The sequence below is a fragment of the Rhipicephalus microplus genome, chromosome X (assembly GCF_043290135.1).
Source record: "Rhipicephalus microplus isolate Deutch F79 chromosome X, USDA_Rmic, whole genome shotgun sequence".
NCBI lineage: Eukaryota > Metazoa > Arthropoda > Arachnida > Ixodida > Ixodidae > Rhipicephalus > Rhipicephalus microplus.
The window spans coordinates 456,691,838-456,699,561 of record NC_134710.1 but is presented as its reverse complement, the minus strand read 5'-3'; positions in this window follow the sequence as shown (position 1 = coordinate 456,699,561).

The following is a 7,724-nucleotide window of genomic DNA, read 5'->3' as shown; positions in this document are numbered from 1 at the left end:
TTTGTAACATTTTATTACCGCAACAGCGATACTAGCAATGCTTGAGCTGCACTTGCTGTTTTCTAAATTGTAACCTCCTCAATCTCATCACTGTGATCAGGAAACAGAGAGGAAAAGTACAGCAGTAGTACGCACAGAAATATTCAATTTCAAGCCCTTTAGCAATATCATCTAAACAAATTGCCAGTTCACTGTTGAATTCTCGATGGAAACAAACAGCTGATCAGGGACGCAAGCTGGGCTTGGCACTGGCTTGGCTGTTCATACAGAGGCAAAAGCCGCTGCAGGAAACTGGATTGCGGATCGTATTGAGACAAAATATTTTATACATTTTTGTTTTCTTTGTTTCATTTCTCTAATTGCTCTTGTGATGGCGTAGACCGCGCTTCGTGATCTCAAGTACCGGCGCACTGTTTTTAAGTTTAGTATGGCGCACGATAATACATGATTGCGTGCTTTAATTTAAAAAGGTTCGCGAGTATGGCAGCAACACTCCAATGTCGGGAAGAGGATAAGAGTAGAACCAGTAGCAGCTGCAGGCCCGGATGGAGTGACTCAGCAATGTCAAATGCCTTTTGTGTTGGCCGTTCTGGCAGTTCCGCCGACTTTATAGAAAGAGACGACCCCGTCGCTTGTCCTCTTCTCTTTTCCTTCGGGCATCAGCGGCAACATTGACGGACGACGTGTTCGACTTCACCGTGCACGTGAGTATAGGTTGGTTTTTCATTCGAGTGAATTCTTGTTCAGATTTGCAACTTGTCGACTTCATCCTGATCACCTGTCACCGGCAATAAGTCACATACGTGTGATATTTAGGTGAAATAAATGATAATGCACATTTTCTGCTCCATTTGCGTGACTTAGCTACACCAGGACATGAAGTAAAGCCTTTGTCGCCTAGCCACTAGTAGGCAAGATCGATCACTCGCATCCTTCAGTTCACGAATCAACGCGCCTGCCTTAAAATTAGTAAGCTGCTCGCAAAGAAATCTTACCGAGGCAATTTTGTTTTCTGTGAACAATGCACCGTAGATTTGTCTTGAATAACAAAAAAAAACTTGAAAAATAAATGTCGCGACCTTTTAGAAAACCCCGTGTCTAAGAGCTAGACGCGGCATTTTGTAAAAGGCTCATTAAATTCAGTATGTTTTCGTAGTTTCTGCTTGAAATTATTATTGTCTATGAATTTCATGGCCCAATCTTTTGCTTTGGCTGAAAATCTCGGCGGCAAAAACTTTGTTCAGTGTCCCTTTAAGGGCAGGTGTAGATGCCATCATTTCAGTCGCAAATCTTTTTGCTAGTCGGTCGGCTGGTTAACAATAAGGGTACTAACTAGAGTTCCAGATTTTAACAGCAACACATCGTCATGGCTTCATCGGATGCTGCATTATATTTGGGCGCACGTTAAAAAACCCCAGGTGGTCGAAATTTCCGGAGCCCTTCACTACGGCGTCTCTCAAAATCATATGGTGCTTTTGGGACGTTAAACCCCACAAATCAATCAATCAGATGCTGCATTATATACATTCTATCCTCGTTTTTACATAGGTGTACCGTATGGTCCACTGTTACAGGAAACAAGCGAGCTCATGGACAGTGAGCTATGTGGTGCTAACTGGCAGCGAGGCTTGTGAATGGGACGCATGCGCATAGAATCGGGGTGCGCCCAGCTTTGTCTGCCATTTCTCCGCCTGTACGCATGACAGCATTGGAAAGTGCATCCGTATTTTAGCTGCGCAATTTATCTAGCCCAGTGCCTCCTGCTTCAGGGATTTCCTGTGAGCACAAAAATGCATGATTTTAATCGTTGCTGCAGTATTTTGCAAGTTGTCACGGTAAAGCACATCATATTTTTCGCATAATGCTCGCTGCAACTAGCAAGTTTCGATGACTCAAAATGCTGTTCAGGTCTTATGTAGCAAATATTTTAAGCTCGTCCTCGTGACCATGAAATATTGGTTTATTAAATATTGGAAGGCAGAGTTGGTATCAGTTGATTTACAGTGTGAATATGAAAAGTGCGAAGGACCGTGCCTCGCAAGTAAGCCCCGAGAGCATGAGCAGAGAAGTAGCAGATGAGGAGGCTCATGCGCTGCATTTCCAAATCTCACCAGCACTAATGCTTGACAGACTGCTGGCCACGCACTAGCGTGTTCTTTCTGAAACAGGACTTTGGCCCTGTAAGCATGTTCTTGAAGGGCATAAGTAAATAGTAGAATGGGCCCCCTAAATGCACCCATCCTTAAACCATTGGGCTTATGAATTAGTGCCCTTTTCAAAATACAACTATTCTGTGCTATAAATTGTGACAGAACAGTGCACGAAGTTTAAAAATGGGAAAAAAGTGTTTAAATGTCTCCTTTATACATAGTGTTCTTGTGATGTCACTTCTGCCATTGTCGCCCTCTTCCGCCATGCCCGGGTAACTCCCTGGGTACCTACGGCAGTTCACGTGCTGCAGTGCGGTTTGTTGGGGGCTCGTCGTCTGTTGCTGTGAACGATGTGGAAGCATTGTGGTTTTTTGTTGTCTTACTTTAACGAGCTCATTGGATTAGGAAGGCCTCGCTCGTTCACTCAATACAAGACCAGATAATCAAGATGTGCGACACATATACCAGCCACGGGGTACACCGGCTGCCCGCCACAACCTATGAGGGCCTATTATCTTGCTTTCACTACAAATTGCCTGGCCCAAAAACAAGTGAAAGCTTGAAGTCTCTCGAGCCGCAATTTTAAGAGTGGATGTGCGAAGCGCAGCTGCTCCCATCGAAAACTAGTCGTGCAGAGCTAAGCAAGTTTACAAGAGATATAATATTATGAATATATTGTCACGGCCTACGCCACCAAAGTAGCAATGCCCCCTCCCCTCCAAGTGTTTTAAACAGTGCTGATGTTGAGCTTGAGCCTCTTTGATTGCAATTTGTGGAAATAGTCGAGGAAAATATTATACAAGGCAGATTGTGACTTTGCGTGGTGTGTGCCGCGGTAATGCCAGTCATCACTTTATTTTTCGCGTATGCTTTAACACACTTTTGACTTTGTATTTTGCTTTTGTTGTACGCTAATGTACAGTGGAGTCACTGAACATGATAGAGACCGTGTATAGAATTAATTGACTAATTAAAAAAATCCTGACGCCCAACTTGAACCGATCGGCTATACTTCAAAATGAACTAATATTGTTTCCCATTCTTTATAGTTTGTTTCAATGCAATACCAAATCTCCGCGATCACCATCACGATTTTTACCGCCTTCCTCGCCATCATGATTTTAACTGCGGACAAGTTTGTATGTTTAGTATCTTGGTAAGCTATATCTGTTTGCAGGTAAATACTTGGCTATGGCACTTACCCGTAATGAAGTTGCACCTGAAGATGCAAATATTGCAGGTTCTTCAAGTAGCTTTTGTTAATCTGCACCAGCCAAATATGCTGGTACTTTTAGGAAAATCGGAATGTGCGTTCTCAATTTCAGGTTATAACTTTCAGCGAAGAAACACCCTAAGCTCTGCTCCCTCTGCGTGGACTACTAAATCAACTTGCCTCACTAGCAGCTCATAATTTCTCAAACTTGCATCGTGAGGCAAAACTAAACGGGTGCAAGCACGAGGAGACAACATGGCAGTTGTAGGCGATAGATTCGGTTGGTGCCCGGGCTTGTTGGTGGCGCATTTCGGAAGTGACGAAAAGGCGCTGCGAGATGCACGTGCACACTTTGTAGAGTTGCTGTATTGGACAGCAAAGTTTTTTTCTTATCTGAGCAGTTTCACCAAAGGAAGGTTCATCATATGGCGTGATAAATGAAGCGAATCCACAGGTTGAACCACATCATAGCCTCGCTGTGCTTTTGTACTTTTTTAGCTCGCAAAATTTATTTGTACATATAAGTGACAACTTGCCAGTAATAAGGCAGCACTTGTTTCTTTACCATATGATCATCTCCGGTGTGCTGCTGCCTCAATATTTCAAATTCTAAGCATTTACACCATTGTATGCTAACTTTTCCTTCAAAGTGAGACAAGCCACATGTGTATCGTAGATCAAGAAGCATGCCAGTTTTACGTACTTGCAAGGTAAACATCAGAAATGCACAAATGATCAAATTTACTAGTTTAATGGTGCATCTACATAGCAGAGCACCTGTGGCACCTCGGGAACAAGATAATGCCACATATGTTACAAGAGATAATTAAAAAAGACAGGGGACGTTCCGTGAACAAATAGAAACAAAAATAAAATGGCACGTGGCAGCGAGCGAAGGCGGAAAGGGGGGGGGGGGCCCGTGGGACTTCAGCGGATGAACGTAAGGTGTGTGTTTAATATGTGGAAGAAAAAAAAATTCAAAATTTTCGCGACTGAAATGAGGGTCATTTAGTGAGTGCGCTCATGACGAGAGTAAACACGGTTATTATTTTTTTTTCAAATCTCTTTTGAAAGCCACAAAAATCTGTATGTGGTGCAGCCTAACAGAAGGTCCGTGAAGGCAAATTATGAATTCGTCGTTGTTCAAAGGCCTATTTTTTTTTCATGCGCACCATCCCTGCCGCGGTGGTCTAGTTAAAGAACCCCAGGTGGTCTAAATTTCTGGAGCCCTCCACTACGGCGTCTATCATAATCATATAGTGGTTTCGGGACGTTAAACCCCACATATCAATCAATCAATCATGCGCACCATAAATAGTGCTCAAAATTTAATTGCATATGTTGCTTTCATCCTCGCTGTATTCCGAGCTGTTTATGATGTAAAAAAAAAGTAGCACGCTGAAGTGGTGCTGCTTTTGGGCAACAGTTGAAAATGGCGGGGTGCATGAATGCGGAATACTGCCGCTTACACTCAAGTCACTCTTGTGGTCACCTCCCACTGTTTGCAGCATGTGTTGTGTATACACAGCTGCATATTTTCTAGCTAGAAAAATTTCATTTTAGGTGTTTCACGCCATTTTCCATGCAACTATTCCACAATTGCACACACTGATCAGCAGGCTTTCAATTGCGCTGAAGGACACAGGTGCCATAAAATTCATAGTCGATTCTTTCAAAAAACCGTATGTAAAGGCTGAAGCTTCATGCGTACATACACACACACATACCATATTGTTTTTTGTACTTTATGAAAGCTGCGAAGGTCTCATGTGCCTCCAAGCGTAACCTGTCTTATTTATTCTCCATCACCGCAAAAGTTTTGTGAGTTTCAAATAAAAGAACTTTGCGCATGGCCACTTTTGGGTAATTTTTTTGTGTAGGTGTTATTTGAGCAGCCTACAGTGTTTACTTTATAAGCCTGTATGTATATGTTGCATTATAAGGATGCAGAATGTGTGTAGCTGTACAATATAGATGAAGTGTAAAAATTAAGTGTGTCTATTGTAGTGTTCTTGCAATCAATCTTACCCCCATATTCTAGAACGTCCCTCCACTCAACGCTTCACCTTCACTTGAGATGGCTGATGGGAGCGCCGTCTCTAAGCAGAGAAAATTGCTGCATGTCAGCAATAATCTGCTGTGATTCTCCAGTAGCGCAGCGTCGCTTTCAAACGAGCAGCGGCACAGTGCGCAACTCTGTCAAGTGAAGGGTGAAAGTCGAGTCGGGGAGCGTTTATGAATATGGGGGTTAGTTTTGTTGACTTGTTAACCTGCCATTAACAATGGATTGATGCTACTTTGCTCTAGCTGTACAGTGCTCTTCAAGGCTCAAGGAGGCACCGCACGGGGAAGGCTCGGAGCAAACCATGCGTGAGTTTCCTTTCATTGTTACACTATGCACGTATTAAGTGATAGACTTTAATGTATGCTATTTGTATTGTGAAAGTTTTTGGGGACATACAACTTCCAACACTTATATGTTCTGACGAAAATCACGCAAGAATGAGAGAAGCTTGTGCAAAAATTATGCAAGAGTGTAAGAAGCTTTTGCAGAAGTCTGTGAAATGAAATTTTGAAATTTTGTGGCAATGTGTCATTGTACAGTGGTCAACAGTCTTGCTCAGCATGCTTGACTGCAGGGCTCCCGGCTGCACAGGCGCATCTACGGAGTGCCTGATGATTGATAGGCCAAATGTCAGCCTGCACACTGGTGCCTCTTATCCCCGTTTGTCTGTTACATCAGTGTCTCTTGTAAAGGGGATCAACTGTGCTACCTTTTTTTTTTAATGTAATGACTTCTTTTTCCAGATTATTGTTGTTTTAAGGTAGAGCCTCACATTTCCATCAAATACTGAAGATTCCATTTTTCCTTCTAGATGCTATGAAGTCACTCCTTGTGTTACAATAGAGTGAACACTGTTCTGAGAAAAGCTACTTTATGGAGTTAACTCACTCCATATTGACTTAACACACAGAGTTGGTGAAAATTACACTCCATTCCAGCTGCATTAGGAATAATATTCATTTGCATACTTCTGTTTCTTTTGTTTGTTTGTTGGCTGGAGGTTTGGAGTATAGGGTGGCCAGAGGGCACTGTGTAGTCTTTCTTCATCTTCCCAATTTTGTGAACATCAATTGATAGCCGTATGGGAAGCAGCCAGCATGCTGAAACAGCGGTGCAAGCATGCAAGATGTTCACCATTGCATGCAGTCAGTTGCTGTGAGCAACCTACTGCATACAATTAACTGCGAGTGGTGAACTAACGCTGCACTATGTGTGCCTCCTGGAAAGCTGCAATGGTAAAGTGCCACAATCGTATAGTAACATGGATAACATCGGAATGTGTTTGTTGAATAATTTTGCAACAGAATCAAAGGAGTTTTGGATACATTTGTGTATCTGCCTGGTTCATCAAAGCTACAGAGTCAAATGCGGTATATACTCGCGTATTAGGTGTACTTTTTTTGTCAATCCGGTCATGTGCGAAGCTAGTAGGAATCGCTGGCCTAAAAGCTCAACTGGGAATATATGTTGCAGGCGCTGTCACAGCTGTCTCAAAGCGGATTGTCATTTGTTTGCTAAGCCTGTTCAAATGCTCCCATTTTATTGAAGTTCTTCCGAACAGTGCTCACAAAAACCAGTTCCCACGACAGGGTTATACCAGAGAACATAAGTACTCTCCAATAATTGTCGGGAACCGAACGTAAAGTAAGATGCAGAAGAGGAAGCGCGATGCCAACACAGTGCTGTGTGTGTCGCCCTTCATGTGTGTGTGTGTCCATTCCTTGTCACAGTCTTCTAATGCGTTGTGTTCCCTCCGATATCTAACCGACACACCCAAGCTTCTATGCTAAGTCTTATTCAACGCACTCTTCTGCTGGCTGCATACTGAATATTGCATGTCGAAGAACTCCACGCTGATGTGCTTAGTGGTAGCACGGTTTCAGTTTTCTTCGGTAAGCTTTATAACAGCAATCTGCCTCGTATATAATTATTGTAGCCTATCACAAGGAACGGTAAAAACGCAATGGCCAGATGGCGAAACCGAAAAAAAAAACCTGCCTCATCTAGTTGATGTGACAGGTCCTTGCACGCGTTCAACATATGTGCTGTGTCTCGGGAATACATTCTTGCCGTGGAAGAGGTGGGAAGATAGGAGGCAAACCTTTAGGCATTTCGGACTACACATAAACAGGTTTCAGTTTTCAAGTTCGATATTCTAGGGAAAGCATAAAAGTTCATGGAAGAAGGGACCTTGCACTCAGTCAATTTTGTGTAAGACTGCACTCGCGTGCTCGACAAGAGATGTGCCTGACCAGAGCATCATGAAGTCAAATGTGTCTGTGTGTGTGCTGGCAAG